This window comes from Calypte anna, chromosome 2 (genome assembly GCF_003957555.1).
Source record: "Calypte anna isolate BGI_N300 chromosome 2, bCalAnn1_v1.p, whole genome shotgun sequence".
In the NCBI taxonomy this organism is placed as follows: Eukaryota; Metazoa; Chordata; class Aves; order Apodiformes; family Trochilidae; genus Calypte; species Calypte anna.
In genome coordinates, this window is record NC_044245.1 from 110,226,330 (window position 1) to 110,244,892 (window position 18,563).

Here is an 18,563-nt window from a genome sequence, read left to right on the forward strand (position 1 = left end):
GGACTTTAGTATGGATGTATTTACCATGTAATTATTTAGATTTCTGGTTTACAGATGAGGTGGGCCATTATTTCATAGCTTTCATACTCAGTGATGATAGCTTCACCCCATGTTGCTTTTCCAATTATTTTTTTCTGTGATATTTGGGTTACACAGTGAGCCTATTTATTTTATGAAGTTTGGTAAATCAACCTGCAGTGTTTTCAGAATTTATCACTTTCATTTTATGACAGTCACCAGTAATCTTGTAGATAGCTTTGATTGCCATCCATGGTATGTAGCGGGGTCTTGCTGAGCATAATACCCAAGGACTTTTTGATTTTACCTGAGCCTTTTAAGTATATAAAACAAATTAAAGGGTGATGGAGATTAATTATATATATTAAAAAACTAAGTAAACCAAGTAAAGATTGATTTATAATGCCACATTTTAAGGTGATTTACAGGTGGTATCTTGAATAAAAATACATAATTATTCAGCTACCTGCTGTCTCATTGTCCTTGCTGCATTTACCTTTTTTTTCTGCATATTTAAGGAAAAAAAATGAGTGCTACTTTTCCAGAAATACTATTTCTAAGTCAAAATTTCTGGAAGTAATATGTAATAATTCACTCCTAGGCACAATCAAACACCAAAATGCATGCACTGGGTAAAAGAATTCAAACTCATGGACTTAATCTCAAAATCATTGAGTAAACTAATGAAGCTTCACAACTCTTTCTTAGACTGTCCTCTTTGTTTGAACTCAAACAAAGCAGGAGTGAGTATAAATATGAGGATAATTCATTGCAGTAGGACTACTGAAGGAGTGGGGATTAGATTCATAGGGGACAATGGAGAAATGCTAAATAAGTGTGACTTGGGAATATATATTCTATACTGATTTACCAGTATTCTTGCTTTAAGAACTGCATCACTTCAGTCTATATGCAGAATACACAATGCTCCTGAATGAAAATTCAATATGCACGTGAAAACAGCTGAATGTATGTGCTTCCATATAGCTGAATCAAGGAATACTGCCATATTAAAACAAACAAAAAAAACCCTCTACATTTTTTCCATATTTGAAAGGGATGGAGAGTAACACTGGTAGTAAAGATCGTCATCCTGATGAACAGACGTTTTCTCAATTATAGAATTCTGGGGAAAAAAAACCCACCCGCAAAGGCAAGAAAAGTTGACTTGTGGTTGCAGGACTTAATATATTAGATACTAAAATGTGATTTGCACACTTATAAGCTCAAGGAATGAAAAAAACCCACAGTTCTAGGTATTTATGTAGACCATGGATCTATGTGGTTGTCATGGTTTAATGCTGGGTTGGCAATCAAGTGAATGACAGATGCTCTCTGTTAATCCTCCCTCCCTTCTGATAAAGAAAGGAGAGAGAATAAGGAGGAGAGACTTACAGGCTGGAAACTAAACTACACAGCTTTAATGAAACAGTAATGATAAAAAAAGAAAAATTATTAAATATATACAAATATACAGAAAAATGATAACATGTTCCTCCTCCCCTCTCCCCCAGCAACACTCACATCACCACTGATGCTGCAGGGCAGCCCTAGAAAAGTCCCAGGCTGGCCTCCTAGAGTCAGCAGCAGTTGGGAGAAGAAACACTCAGATTCAGGCTGGCATGGATCAGGACCACAGGCAGATGAACTGATGGAATCCTCCAGGGATGCTAAAACAGGAGCAGGTCGGGAGGGAAAAGCAAAGAATGAAGGCAGAGGTGAAGGTGCTTGAGCTGTGGGATCCCTCAAGTTTATACCAAATAGGACACGTATGGGATGGAATACTGTTTGGTCTGTTTTGGTCATTTGTCTTTTCTACTCCTCCCTAAAGGATGGTCTCAGGTGTAACCTGGTTACTCCCTTTCTGTTTCCAGAGCGTAAGATGTTCTTCAGAATCGAGCAGTGGTCTTGGTTCTGCACACCAGTCTCTGGCCGTAACTATAAACATTGAGTGTTATCAGTCCTAGAACCAGAGACTGACTGAGAAACTTGCTGATAATTTCAGCAAGTGCAGCTACTTCGAGAGACTTAGCTGAAAGCAAAATTACAAGACAGAAAATTAGCTCTATCCTGACCCAAACCAGGACAGTGGTACATGTCTTTACTAGGTCCCATTCCTAAATTTATTGCTCACTGAGTTTAATTACTTATTTGATCATTTTCTCTTGCAAGAATGTTAGTGCCAATATTCCATTTAGAACAACTTTCTTCTCTGAGTCCAACTAGTCATAGGTATTGAAATGGAAAATGTAGCAAAATTTCTAATAGACTTTTAGGACATAAATTCCAAAGGTAGAAATACCAAACAGAAACCTTTGCAAACTATTGATTTGCAAAGGCTGTTGATCCTCCTAAGGCTTAAGGGGTTTTTAGAAGGTTATGAGGATTTAGATATCTCTGCTATTATGTCCTCATTTTATCTAATGTGGCTGTAATTTATGAAATCTTGGGAAATAACAAGATTGTATCTTCAATTTTTCTTTACATTCCTTCCAATATAACAATACTCTTTTGGTGCTGGTGTGCCTGTTATTTACTGATACAATTTATTTTATCAGCCCTGGTTCTGTTATTCAGTAGCTATAGCCATGGTTCCCTAATTGATACCATACTGTGCTTAAAATGCTTGACTGAGTTAATACAGTTTTTCTTTCCATATTAGTAGTGCATTCTTTTTTTCTTTGGAGCATGTACCTGTGCAAACTTTCTTATTTTACTTTCCTTTTAATTTTTAAGGATGTTTGGGTTTCAAAGTGACCAGTGTTAAAGATATGTTAGATTTATGCTAGCAGAAAGGCAATCTGCAGAAGTGAGAAGAAGTAATTAGTGTGTGTATACAATCCCATCATGTAGGATAGGCATCAGAACAATATTGGCCAAAACTGGTCCATTACCTTCTCTGAGAAAGAAGAGATAAAAGCACCCTTGTGTCTCATTGTCTCTGGTTAGGGTCATGCTTGCTTTGGTTCTTTAATATTTCAGTAGTTGCTTTGTTTTTGTAGTCTGTTGTTTTTAACTGCAAGGCACATCAACTCTTCAGCCCATTGGGCACCTCAGGGGAAAATGTGGGACAAACTCAGTTGTTTGCTATTATCATGATGCACTCAAAGTGAGATAAACACATGACATAGAGATTACATAGCAAAAGCAAACATGTAAGGAGTAGAAGATAATTCAATCTGTGCTTTGGCTATTTTGTTGTTTCTTTAGGCATTTTGTTGCTAAATCTAGCTGCCCTTAAGTTTTGTGACCCAATTACTTTAGTAATCAAGTCATACGAGAAGCATTGCAAGTCATTGAACATGGAGTTTTTAGTGGCCTTTGCACAACTTCTCCTCAGGCAAATCAGATTGTCATACAGGAATCTGAGACAGGTATCTTTTTCTGGACTTCTATCTAGGACATCTATGGTACAGTTGTGCTGCTAATAGATCACAGCCAGGCATTTCAGGGGTAAAAGGACTTGTTCTTTTGCAACTTTGTTAGAATTTCTTAGTTAGCATGTGCAGTCTTCTGTTGGGACAAGGATTTTTCCACTACAATCTACTTAAATAACTCCTTTGTGTGTACTTGATTTCTGTTCTCTACCAGGAAAATGTAGGCTAAAATCAGTGTTGCTTACCACTGTATACTGAATATGGTCCAGTATTCATTTCAGAGACATAACAAAAAAGCCAGAAGAGTCCAAACAACTTCTGGCTATAACCAGAGTTCCTAAAGTGACCTTGCCCTACCATTTTTGCTGGTAGTGGCAGGTGCTCCCCTTGTCTGCCATCTGCCCTCTCTTGCCATCGTCTGCTTTTAATCCACTCAAGCATAATTTCTTCTTAAATGAAGAAACTGTACTAGAGGGTGCCTGCTGGAACCAGAGTTAGGTTATTCTAGGCAGGAGACAAGGTCTGAGGAAGGGAAGCTTCTGTATTCAGGATGACCAGTGTAGCTTAGACATGAAAATAGGCTTAGCCAGGACTGTTCCCTACAGAAAACAGGCAGACTGATTTCCCTGTCAGACCACTAAGGGGCTTAGTGATGGGAGGAAGAGGGATTTTATCAAACTTTCCAGGTTTCTTTTCTTTCTTTCAATAGCTTGGAGGTTGTAGGTTGTTTTGTTTTGGTTTTGTTTGTTGTTTTTTTGGTATCTTTTATCCTTAATCCTTTGTGTTTTCTTTAACGCATCTGCCTGTAGAGAATTAAGATCCTTCACTTTATTGGCAGGGTCTGAATGAGGCTGTAGAATCTCCTTAAGATGTGGTAAAACATTATCTAATTACAGATCAATATGATCCCAGTTTCTAATGAAATTTATGGAACAAAATTCTACTAAAACCCCATTATCTTTGCACTTGATGTAAGTAATTGAATATCCTGATTTCTTTTGTGCGGGTCACACACTGCAGGTAGCAGAAACTGCCAGTTTGATCTAGAAATGGATACTTGTAATCTGAAATGTGCATAATGAAGCTTAACTAGGCTTTGACATCATCTGCACTTTTGTTCCCCATTCTGTGAAATAAAACAACTAGGTTGCAGTTTAAAACTGAAGATTTTTAGAAATATCTTAAAAGGACACAAACTTCATATAAAACTTCTAAAAGTTTTTTGTTAGCCTGTTTACATTTCTTTATAGTACCTTGCTCTGTACAATTATTGTTTGTTGTCTGCCTAAGGAAACATTAAAGAATGATCTTTAAGGTTTCTTCCAGCACAAAGAATTCTTTGATTTTATACTTCTGTCATTTTTTCTGAGATTCTTACAATGAGTTGGCACCTTTGATGAGAATCTAGAGCTGATCCCACATTACTTTTCTAGGGTTTTGTTGTTGTTCTTGTTCTTGTGGTTTGTGTGTTGTTTTTGTTTGGTTGGGTTTTTTAGGGTTTTTTTCCCCAAGGTATGGCTTGAAATTACTTTATGTCAGAATCCTGTGAATGGATCTTCCTTTGTGTTTTGTCATTGTCACGGTTTAACACTGGCCTGGCAATTAAACTGAGTAACAGACGCTCTCTATTAATCTCTCTCTCCTCCCTGATAAAGAAAGGAGAGAGAATAAGGGAGAGAGACTTATGGGTTGGAAACTAAACTACACAACTTTAATGAAACAGTAATGATAAATAGGAAAAATTACTAAATATATACAAATATACAGGAAAGTGGAAACCATGCTCCTCCTCCCTCTCTCCCCAGTAACTCTCACGTCACCACCGAGCCTGCAGGGCAGCCCTGGGAAAGTCCAGGCTGGACGCCTGGAGTCGGCAGCAGTCGGGAACTGGAGGCAGGAACACACAGATATGGGCTGGCATGGATCAGGACCACAGGCAGACGAATGGATGGAATCCTTCCAGGATGCCAGGTGAAGGAAGGGAGGCAGGAAAGGCAGGAAGGGCAGGCAGCCGGAAGCTGGTTTGACCCTCGTGATCCCTGAAATTTATACTGAGTGTGACGTATATGGAATGGAATACTCTGTTTGGTCAATTCTGGCATCTATCTTGTCCGTTTCTCCCCAAAGGAGGGCTGCAGGTGGGACCTCTTTCTTCCTTCTGGAGGGTAAAAGTTTTCCTCCGAGCTGAGCAGTGTCCTTGGCTCTGCATACCAGTCTCTAGCAGTAACTATAAACATCAAGTGTTATCTGTCCTAGAAGCACACACTGAAAAGCTTGCTGTTAATTTCAGCAAGTGCAACTACTTACAAGAGACCTAGCTAAAAGCAAAATTACAAAACAGAAAATCACCTTTATCCTGGCCCAAACCAGGACAGTCATTTATAGAACTGTTCAGGGGGCACTCACGTTAGCCGAATCATTGCACATAAGCATGGCCAGTGGAGGATACTACAGTGATCTATGTTAAGGGTACATGGAAGATCCTTAAAGAAGCACAGCTAGTACATAGTAGGTAGTGGTTTTGGTTCAGTAGCAGTCTGCTTGCTGTTTGGATTCTTTCTCTTTTTTTTTTTTCACAGTCATATCAATCTAAGCTTTTTAACTTGGGAAGCAGACAATTTCACATTTTTCTTTGTCATTTTGGCTCCTTTTGAATATATATTTCAGGCTAATTTATTCCTTTTTCAGTCTGTATTTTCTGCATCATATCTTTGTTAGGCAGTCAGGTTTTGCTTACGAAGTTCTTAGTTTTGTTATATCTTTGTTCTTAGTTTAAATCTAGTATTTCTGCAATAAAATTTTTTTGGCCTCATTTGTCTCAGTATTTTTTTGATATAGCTAAAGTCCATTTAGCTCTCCTTACATAACAAATATATAAGGAATTATATATTTTTTGTGGTGCCTCAAATACATTGTCAGATACTTGAGAGCTATCTCATACATCCCACAAGTAGGCATCGCTGAGTATTGACCTCTTGGGAGATACGCAGCCCTATGATGTAGGTCACAACTTCATTTTGCTGACTTTCATATTCTCCTATTATGTACATCTCCCTAATCCAGTGCTTTCAGTCTTTCAGTGATGCTTTTTTTTGTTTGTTTTGTTTTTTTTTGTTTCCTCTTCTGGAAGGGCAGCACTTGGTAGGGACTGGGATGTGGTACAAAGCAGAGCAGAGTAGGACCAGCTGCTTCATGTGAGCTTGAGCACTTTGACAGAAAATATGCTGTGATCAATAGCTCACGTACCTGTTCACTTTATTTCTTTTAAGCTTTTATGATAGGTAAGGTGCATTTGAACCAACTGTAAGCCAAATTTGGCTCTTGAACCAGTTTCTTCTATTTCTCACACCTTCCATTCTTAGAACACATAGGCATTAAATTGTGATTCAGTTGTCTATCAAGATGAGAAGGTATGTCACAGGAGATGCTTTTTGAAAGGCAGAGATAAAGCATAATTGCCATATCTTAGCAAACACAGAATTACCTCAGTCTGCTAAATACAAGAAAAATAAAATCTGTATTTATAGCAAACTATTGTTGCATTGACTCTTGCTGCCTAGTAGACACACAACATGTAATTATCATGCTTTTATAATGCTTCTTGTGGTGTTCATTTATGGATATATGTTGGGATCTTGAATATATAGAAACAAAGTTTTTCCTTCATCTACCTCACTTTTCTATCACCCTCCATATGTGCCTGAAGTTTTTATAGGCGCTCTCCACATTGGAACTAGATGATGTTTAAGGCCCCTTCCAATCCCAGCCTTTCTATGAAATTCTTTTCCATTTTAAAATGCACTGCAACTTGCCTTTCACAGTTTTGAGATGTTCTTTTCCTTCTTTTTCTCTGCTGCATTCATCATACTATGTCAAAAGGACATTATTGATAAGCACTAAATGAACACTATAGAAAAGATGATACCATGGATGTCTTTCCCAAGTAATGCAGTAAATCTGATTTATAGTAGCTAAGTTTGTAATCTGAGCCATCAATTAGTGTAAAAATTCTCAGCCTAAAACCCATTTTGCTCCAGAATATTAATCCAGTTTCTGGGATTTTGCCTCTGTCTCTGGCTTTAGATAAAGGTGACACAGAGCTAGTGAAAAGCATGCTGCTCACTGCCTTATCTCTGAGTACTGGCAAGCCTCTCAGATTACAGGACTATGAAAACATACCTTGAAGGCTCTCATTTTGAGTGTCAAAATGCAAGGTAATTTTCAGTATCTGAGGTCAGTTTTCTGTTGGCTTCATTTTCAGCTTTTGCAGGCCTTCTGTTACACACTTGTGCTGCCAGTTCCATAACTATTTAATATTTCAGTTTATATGAGTATGTCAAAGTAGAATTTATCCTTTCATTATTCATCACTCATAGATCAGCTGACATGCTTTATCTCCGTAAGAAGGGAGAAGAGTGTGCTGAAACTGTCCTTTTGGTGGAGGCAGAAATGTACAGGTCTTACTGCATCAGTAAAAAAACTATTCTGTAAATGCTTTAAAATGTGCAGGAGTTCTTGAAATTCTTTCCATGTGTAAACTGTGCCATTTTACAGCTCTGTTTTCATTTCAGGTAAATAATTTTTTTATTTGATAATAACAGTGTGTTATGCTACTGATCATTCCATGCTCCTGCTTTATTCCAAGTATAAAACACTGTGAATTCTTGGCTGAAAATACTAAACTGTGATGAACTGAGCCATGATTATTCACACAATGGGAAGTTCTGATGTTAAACATTCTTTTCATCACCTTTTGTTATCTGTGTTTTTCAGAACTGTGTTTTAAAGTACAGCTTCAGGAATATTTTTCTGTCCAAGGACTCCTATTCACCTTCGTAGGGATTATGCACATTCATTTTTCTTAGGGCAGTGTTCAGATCCCTTGTAATAAAGGAAGGATGCTGAATGAAACTGATTACACTTTTAAAAGCTGTTCTAGATTATGTTAGGTGGAGAAAACTCATTCATTCCTTAAATATATGTTTCTAGAGAAGAATAATTTTTAAAAATAGAATAGGTATTCTATATAGAGAAATCTTGGTCCAACTGTTAATGGGAGTTTGTTTTTATTCAGTTTTTAAGGGTGAAACTGCTAAATATTCATGCAGTTTCTTAAATAATTATTTTCTCAGTTTTGTAGTTCCTGGCAACAAGATAAATTATGGATGAAGAGGAAATATATTTTTATCCATTTGAGTAAAGTCAGGTTCATTTGCTTTTGCATAGAAATTGTTCTTGTCAATAGAATGTCTTGCCAGCATTTATCAGTATATAGATAATAGTGATAGAAATCGATGTATTTAAGAAAAGTTGAATTTTTATGAATTTATCCTGATTTTTTTTTAAAATAACAAATAACATTGACCATACCAAGATGTAGCTATTAACTACATTTTTGATAAGACTCCTTGACTGTCATTCGTTACACAAAATTACAGTATTCTGAAACATTCACTTTTTTTTTTTTTTAACTGATATTTCTGTCAAAGGATAATCATGAGCCATTGTTGTAGCTCCTTCAGTGAGAGGTTTGCCTGGGACTCGAAGTCTCAAGACCTGCCATGTTTAGGATAAGCTAACTGTATCATAAGAATGTGATCCAGAATCTGTGACAAAATCGGTACCTCTGAATCACCCTTCCTTCTTGTTGGCTTTGAAAATTCTGGGGCAAGCTACAGCTTTCTGTTAGTCTGGAATAGAAAAGTGAGACATGACAGTTTTTGAAGGATTATTTTACATGACGTAATTTGTACTTAAAGGAAAAATGTCTGTAGGAAAGGAAGGTCTGTACTTAAAGGAAAATGTCTGTCTGTCAGCTCCTATAGAATAAAGAATTAATATCAGGAATTTCCCCATATATATTTTTTAATACCAGCATATCTGTATGATAGTTTGTGATGCTCTTTTCAGTCATTTGAAGTACTGCAAGGATCAGCACTGGTGATTAGTTTTACTTCAGTCTGACAGTGGATGGCATTTTTAGCCAATAATTCCTGCATGAAATAAGTAATGGCAGGTCAGCAAAGAGCACTCATTACAGAAAGACATCAAATTTTGCTTTCAAGACTTAGAATGAAGGCTGTGTTGCACTCTTGACAAGGTGATAGTTACTTTTACAGTTCAACACGTACAGCCTCATATTTTGTTTAAAGTTTTTTTTAGTTCAGTATCCAGGAATTGGATCTTGTAGCTGTATTGCTTATCTGATAATGAATATTTTACAATTAGAAAGTAAATTGGTCTCGACTGCTTAGCTACAGGATGTATCTTATCTCATAGAATCTCAAAAAGTTAGGAGTTGCAAGGGGCTTTGAAATATCATTGGTTCCAAACCCCCTGCCTGAGCAGGGTCACCTACAGGAGGTCACTTAGGAACATGTCCAGGTGGGTTTTGAACGTCTCCACAGAAGGAGACTCCACAACCTGCCCTGACAGCCTGTTCCAGTGCTCTGTCACCCTCACAGTGAAAAAACAATTTCTCCTTGTATTTATATGGAACCTCCTATGCTCAAACATATATCTGTTGCCTCTTGTCGCGTCATTGGGCATAGCTGAGAAGAGCCTGGCACCATCCTCCTGGCTCTCTCCCTTTACAAATTTAAAAACATTAATGAGGTTGCCCCTCATTCTCCTCCCAGCTGAAGAGCCCCAGCTCCCTCAGCCTTTCCTCATAAGGGAGATTTTCCATCATCTTGAAGGCTCTGTGCTGGACTCTTTCAAGCAGTTCCCTGTCCTTCGTGAATGGAGGGGCCCAGAACTGGACACAGTATTCCAGATGTGGCCTCACTAGTGCAGAGTAGGGGAGGAGGAGAACCTCTCTCCACCTACTAACCACCCCACTTCTAATGCACCCCAGGGTGCCATTGGCCTTCTTGGCCACAAGGGCACATTGCTGGCTCATGGTCATCCTCCCATCCACAGCAGCCCCGGGTCCCTTTCCCCTTATCTAATCTTTAACAGCTCAGTCTTCAACCTATACTGGTTCTTGGGGTTGTTCCTATCCAGATGTAAGACTCTACACTTGCCCTTATTGTAATTCATTAAATTTTTCCTTGCCCAACTCTCTAGGCTGTCTAGGTCCCCCTGAATGGCAGCACAGCCTTCAGCCGCTCCTCCCAGGTTTGTGTTATCAGCAATCTTGCTGAGAAGACACTCTGTCCCATCATCAAGGTCATTGATAAAGATGTTGAACAGGACTGGACCCAGCACTGATCCCTGGGGGACTCCACCAGTCATAGGTCTCCATCTGGACTCTGCACCATTGATCACCCCTCTTTGGGCTCTGTTGTGTAGCCAGTTCTTAATTCATCCCACTGTCCATTCTTCTGTCCCACATTTCCTGAGCTTGCTCACAAAGGTGTTATGGGAGACAAGGGTGTCAAAAGCCTTGCTAAGGTCAAGGTAGACTACATGCATGGGTCTCCCTGCATCTACCCATTCAATCACAACATCATAGAGGGCTATCAGATTAGGCAAGCATTATTTCCTGTGGGGGAATCCATGCTGACTACTCCTGATAACCTTCTTCTCTTCCATGTGCTGAGAGGTGACCTCCAGAATGAGCCACTCCATCATTTTTCCAGGGATGGAGGTCAGGCTGACTGGTCTGTAATTGCCTGGATTTTCCTTCTTGCCCTTTTTGAGGATTGACGTGACACTGGCTTTCCTCCAGTCCTCAGGCACCTTTCCTGTTCACCATGATCTTTCAAAAATGATGGAGAGTGGTAGGGCAGTAGCATCAGCCAGCTCTCTCAATGCTCTTGGGTGCATCCCATCAGGACCCACGGACCTTTGTATATTCAATTTGTATAACTGATCTCTAACCCAGTCTTCTCCCTTCAGATGTCTCGGTATTGTGTTATGAAAGGGAGATTAAGATTGTTATCCACAAATCACAGTTCTGTAGCTTGCATGTTGTGACCTTAAAATGTGCAATCACATTTTGCCGCTGCTGTTTAGGAACAGCTGTTTGCAACCAATTCAATTTCTTTAAGTGAGATAGATTACAGAAACAGCTGGCTATCACATTATTAGAGATTAAGTCTTAAAGACACTGCAATTAAAATAATTATGTTATTGGTTTTTTCTGGCTACAGAAATGCTGTTGGGAATGTGGAGATTAATCTTGTCCACAATGACTCTGTATTCAGAAATGACTTACTTTTTAAGTGGAAAAAGAAAAATATGTGTCTCCACTACAATTTTCATAATAGAGTCATTACTTAAAAATGTACTGTAGGCAGGTGCAGAGCCATTGAGAACTGCTCTTCAGAAAGCTTTGACTCCTTTCTGCTGTCACTAAAATGAGAGAAATATAGTGCAGAATTTGGGTGCTATCAAGTGGTTGTTAGCATTATCTTCACCATTACATTGGTTTTAATTGATGGTAGACCTCAGGCACTTTCACTAAGATGACTGTATCATGCAGAAACTTATCTTTAAACTTACATAATCATTTAGCCACTATCCTCCTTTGTGCTACTTTCAAGGGGCTGAGTCATCCCCCCAAAATAACCCCAAACAGATCATGTATGTTGCATTCTTGGTATTCTTTGGGACAGCTGTGTTGCTTGATTTTATAGTTTAACTGAAAATATTAGACACATACCTCTTAATATAATTAGAGCCTGCTTTCTTTCCAGAACCAGGCTATTTTTATGTCTCTTCAGAGCTTTCTCTTCTGTCCTATCTCTTGCTTTAGTTTTGGTCCAATCCAGGACAATCTGGCGATCTGGAGTGTTTTTTGGAGAGAGAAGGTGCAGGAGGAGTGTTTTCTCTCTAGTTCCAGATCGTGAATAAATGATTTGATTGTTCCCTGGAGAGCAGAGCAGCATGGCCTGCCAGTGAGCTTCAAGTTGCCTGCAGGATCTCAAGAGCAAGGCCAGATGGGCTGGGAACCTGCCCAGGCCCTGGCTCCTGTGCTCCGGCTGCCGCTGCCAGCCTCCTGCTGTGCCCTCAAAGGCATGTGAGGGTCGTGTTCTGAGCACTAAGGCAGCCTTCAAGCCTGTATGTAACAGGCTAAGTCTAGGCTCTGATGGCCATAGTGAGGTGCTTTCTGGAACTGTAAGAGAGAGAAAAGAAACTCTCCATAGAGGTGAAAAACAGCTGCTTCGCTAGGCTGGCGGGAGAGGTTGGTTATGAATCAGTACAGCAGGTCTTCTTCAGTCACAAACAGTGCTGGGAAAGTGCTAAAGTGACACGATTTTAGTTGGTGGATGGGCTCACCAAGCCACTCTCCATAATCTACTGTCAGTCCTGGCTAACTCGGGAGGTCCCAGTGGACCGGCTGTTGGCAAATGTGATGCTTCTCTTCAAGAAAGGCTGGAAGGAGGATCCTGGCACTTACAGGCCTGTCAGTCCGACCCTTGTGCCAAGGAAGGTCATGGAACAGATAATCTTGAGTGTCTCCACATGGTGCATGCAAGTCAAGCAGGCAACCAGACTCAGTCAGAATGGGTTCATAAAAGGAAGGTCTTGCTTGACAAACCAGATCTCTGTCTATGACAAAGTGACTCACTTAGTGGATGAGGGAAAGGCAGTGCATGTAGTATACCTGGACTTGAGTAAAGCCTTTGACATGCTTCCCAGCAACATGCTAATGAAAAAACTATCTGCCCAAGGCTTGAACAGGCATACACTCTGCTGGGTCAAACACTTGGCCGGATGGCCAGGCCTGAAGAGTGGTGGGGAATAGAGTTCAATCCAGTCGGTGACTGGTAACACGTGGTGTTACCCAGGGCTCAGTACTGGGCCCACTCCTGTTTAATACCTTTACCAATGATCTTGACAAGAGAATAGAGTGCAGCTTCAGTAAGTTTGCAGATGACATCAAGCTGAGTGGGTGTGTTGATCTGTTTGAGGGTATGGTGCTCTGTAGAAGGACTTGGACAGATTAGATTGATGGACTGAGGCCAGTTGTGTGAGCTTTAAGAAGAACAAGTGTCGGGTCATGCACTTGGGTCACAACAATCCCATGCAATGCTACAGGCTTGAAGTGGCTGGAAGGCTTTCCAGCAGAAAGGGACCTGAGGATCCTGACTGACAGCTGGCTTGATATGAACCAACAGTGTGCCCCAGTGGCCAAGGCAGCCAACAGCATCCTGGCCTGTTTCAGAAACAGTGTGGCCAGAGGGAGCAGGAGACTGATCATTCCCACTAGTGAGGCTGCACCTCCGGTAGTGTGTTCAGCTTTGGGCCCCTCACTACAGTAAGGACCTGGAGCTGATGGAACATGTCCAGAGAAGAAGCTGGTGAAGGTTCTGGAGCACAAGTCTTATTATAATGAGTAGCTCGGGGAACTGGGATAGTCTGAAAAAGACTGAGGGAGATGTTACTGCTCTTCTACAACTACCTGAAAGGAGCTTGTAGTGAGGTGGGTGTCAGTCTCTTCTTACTAGTAACTAGAAATAAGACCAAGGGGAAATGCTAACCCCACCCCCCAGAACAACCAAGCCAAACCAAACAAACCAAAATAAAAAAACAAAAAACAACCAAAAAAACCAACAACAAACCCCCCAAAAACCCCAAAAGCCAATACCAAAAAAATCCTCTTTCATAAAGGGTGATCAAGGAAGGATTATCAAGCACTGGAATGGGCTGGCCAGGGAAGTGGTAGGGGTGGCCAGGGTGGAGTCACCAATTTGTTTAACAATTGTAGAAATACAGTGCTTAGGGACATTGTTTATCAGCCACTGGTAGAGCTAGGTTAGTAGAGTTAAATGTTGGACTGGATGGTCCTACAGGTCTTTTCCAACATGAACAATTCTATGATTTCTCTTTTTTCTGGATTCTGGTATAGGGATCTTATTAGCTAGTCTGGAGGAGGGAGAAAAGTTGCAAGGAAAGAAAAATAATCATGCATTTAAAAAAGATGGCAAAGACATTCCGAACAATCATTATATGATTTTTCAGATGCAAAATGACAGCCTTCATTGTGGCTATGTTACCAGAAGTACTTCAGCAGAATTTTAGCTTGACTGCTTTAAGATTAGTGAGTGGTTTTCTGTAACTCTGAACCCTGGGGGAAGTAAGTGATCAATATATAGCCAGTGGAACTGTAATCCCTCATCTGATGAAAGTAAAATGACAGGTAATGAAATATATTTTAATATCTGAAGCTATTTTTCTTTGCTGCACTAAAAATCAGTCTTGTTCCAAGTCCATTCTCAAAGGGCTCTCTGACATCACCTCAAGCATCACCTGAGTTATGGAGCTGCTTTTGTTAAGATGGTGATGGTGGCATATGCAGAGCCAAGGGTGGTGGACTGGAGGTGCATATCATGCAGTCTGGCTACTCATTTCTCAATACTTCTTCCCACAGAAGACAAACTTTAGAAGGAGAAGGCAGTGTATGCAGAATGGATAAAAGAAAAAACTTAAATAGCTGTGACATGAAGTCAACTGATAGAACAGCCAAAATTTCTGAAAGTGGTGTCAGAAAGATCAGAGGAAGCATTTAATGATGGAGTCCAAGCTTATGTTACAAGCACAATGCGTGTTTCAAGAGACACAACAAAGTTGTATGTAGATACAGTGGTAGAGCTGATCTTAAAATTTTGTTGCTGTTTCTGCAGATAGGGAACAGTTTTGCTCCAGTTAGTCTGAAATGAGGTAAATGACTAGGGCAGTATGGTGAAAACTGTGGGTATGTTCTGTAATTATCCAAGGATAGTCATGTTTAATAATTATTGAAATAAACTGTGGAAAATATTTGGAGTGCTTTTGTGCAACAAGCCACATAACATATGGCAGTCATCACCAAAGCACACTTGAATGACTGTAGGAGGACTGTGAACAACACATTTTGTATCCTTCTAGAATATTAATTTTTTTAATAGATACTCAGTCTTTTCCTTTTCTGGGATTTGAAGTGGAGTGAGCAGTAGAAAGTCTTAGTGGAGGAAGAATATATGCCCATCATTTGCCATGAAATGTTCAAAGGAGCATGAGTATCCATCTAATAAACTGGATAGTTGTTTTTCAGTTCAATATTATTGCACTGAGGTTTCTCCTTACTGATGTGTTTTTTATTAAGATGGTAGGAGTACAGTAGTCACCTAAGGACAGATGTGGCTTTGAGTGTAAAGAGGGTATTGACAACATTTGTATCAAGATTAAATGTAAGGGGGCTCCGACTTCTCTCTTTCCACCAGTCTACCTTCTTCCCCAGTGCTCTTAGTACATTTACAGTAATATGTCATCCACTATTTACCCATTTCATCTGTACCTGTTCATCCACATCTGCAATCCTGCTTTAAATCCCAACCTGTTGTTGCCTTATTTCTTGGCCCAGCAGTTCCCTGGCTCCTGCTGAGGCGCTGTGTGATCTGAACAGCCTGCTGGCCCTGGTGGATATCTTGTGATATCTTGTTTCTCTGAGAAGCATCTACTGTCTAGTTTTCTGTTCCTGAATAAACTAAAGTTCAGATCTGACCCTGAGAAAATGTCTTGTCCAAAAAAAGTCCTATGAAAAAAAAACCAAAAACAAAACCTCATATATTGATACTTTCTGAAAACAGTTTATGTCTCTGCTGTTAAATACAGCCTGTTCCTGCAGGGAACTAAGATGCAGGGGTCTGAAGAAAAGCTGTTATTTGATAGTCTTTGATGAAACATGGAGGACTCAGTTTCAAAATGGGAATCAGATCATCCCAACAAGAGAAAAAAAAAAAAAAGACCTGAAATGAAAGACAAGGGGAGCAGCACTGCAGTTAATCTAAAAGTGTTTGAACATCCTCTGTCATTGGGTTCACCTGCTTGCTACAGACTTTGAGTTTATAGTCCCTTCCATTTTATTACTTAGTTTGACAGCACAGTTTTTATGTATTACCTTGCTTTTAGACAGAATTCTTTTCTCCACAAGGTAAAATTTGAATTCTCCTTTTCTGCAAATACTGACAAGATAGGAAGTAATGCATATTTCAATCCGCTATTTTGCAATAAAAATATGTCTTTATCCATGACTTCATGGTGTTATTGCAAACCTGAAATATTATTCTAGAGTCTGTTTATGTTAAAGGAAGGATTGCTCAGAACTTTTCCTGCAATGACCTGTTATATTTGACAAGCCTCAGTGAAAAAGGTTGTGAATGCCTTTTGTTGGGAGAGTCTCTCTTTCAAACTAATATGTTAATCACTTGGTACTGCAAGATGTGATATTATTAATTTTTTGGCATAATTCTTGTTAGATGGTCCTGAAGTTGAAAGGGTTTTCATGTGTAAAGACTTCAAAGGTTTTGTAAGTTTTTCTAATCTCAGTCAAATGGAATGTCAGACAATTTTTTTTTTTACAAAGTGATTAAAAAAATAACAGAATAGATTAAAAACATTTACTTCTGTTTTCAAACTTTAATTTTTATCTATTGTATTAAGTAAAATAGGTAAATCAAACCGTATTCAAATTAAAATGAATCTTTTTAGTTTAACTGCTTAAACAAAGCATTTTAATAAAACTATTCCCCTCCCCTTTGTGGCTAAAGGTTGGTTTTAACAGAGACAACAGAGGATTCTCAAGAACAGTTTTAATTTAGACTATCTGATGCTAAAGAAGCAGTAGGTAATTTGAGGTCACCAACCTTGGTGGTGTGAGTCATGATGTGTGGCAGTGATTTCATAGAAACCTTCTCAAGATGTGTCTCTGAACACATGTACACATGGGTATGGCATGGCACACAAGCCATGTAAATACTTATTTCTTGCATAGGAATAATTCTTAAGATACCAGGAAAGGAATAAAGGATAGTTGAATGCTCAGGTATAGTATAGCTTGAAAGTGTGTTTGAATTCCATGTTGCAGGTTTGCTTTTTACAATTTAAGGGAACATAGGGTCAGATGAAAATAAAACACCCAAAAGTCTTATAAAGAATAGACTTCTAGTAATTATCACTCAACAGTCCATGAACCACTACAGATAATTCAACAGTGTGAACACAAATGGAAATTCTATTCAAATCTTTCCTCTGCAGCATTTAGTAACCATAGTAATGATCAGAGTATGAATTCCCTCCTCATCATAATATACTATACTGGCAGATCTTTGATAGTAGATATTGACATCTGCTGTTGAGACACACTGCAGATAACCAGGGAGCTGGTGAAGGTCAGTTATTATATAGCTAACAAAATTGCCAGATCACCAAGTTTTGGGATGTGACTCATAATTCATGGCAATAATTTCAGAGGTGTCTCCTCAAGATGTGTCTCTGTAACTGTAGAACAAACCATGTAGGTACAGAAGAAGTGTATGTCCAAGAGGGAGGCAGCGAGTTGCTATAGTGAATATAAATGTTGAACTGGTGTTTATCTATCAGGAAACTGCTCTGGTGTTCTTGTGCACTGTGGAAGTACTAGCAGTCTTTCCATAAACAATTGCAACATGATTTTTCTTAGTCTTCTCATTGAATCAAAATTTAAGAACTACGTATTCTGTTTTTATTTACTAGTCTTTTGTTTCAGAATGAATTGTTTTGGTTTTTTTTTTAAACTGAGTGGGTTGTGTGATTTTCAGCATAGTCAATAAGGCAGATCTTTAGCCCTGATAGAGGAGAACACAGAACAGCTGTCAGCTCACAGCTGGATCTCTGCTCCCTGGATCTTGGCAACACCAGAAGAACAAAATTGCTGAATTTATGCCTGTTACTCATGACCCCGAGGAGATTAAAAGTGCTGCCAGTTATTGTACTAGTAGCAGGAAGATGGGGTGAAAAAAGAGTTGTCATAGGAACACCGAGGGATGAAATTTTAAACTTCGTTTTTCACACTCAAATTTCTGAATTGGGTTCCTGTTTTGACCTGTCCTATGGAACAATCTCTATCTCTCTTTCTATTTTACTGTACAGGGAAGATACAGGTATAGGCATTTCATATCCTGTAAGCACGTTTCGTCTTTCTATAATGGGTAGCCTGATGTGTACTGTTTTCAAGGTTCTCTGAAATCTTCAAAAACCAAAGGAAGAAAAATGTTGTCACTGATGACTGGTGTCTGCACATCCTCCCTTTCTACCTGTTCATAATTTTCATAAATTTTGAGGTGTTTTGTGTAAAAACATTTCTGAAAATTCTTAGCTAATGGACTAGGATAATACTAAGACACTACCTTTTCTCCATGGGTTTTTAAATCTAGTCATTTGTGTCTGCTTCTTTTGTAGCATGAAGGGTTGAGTTTTAGG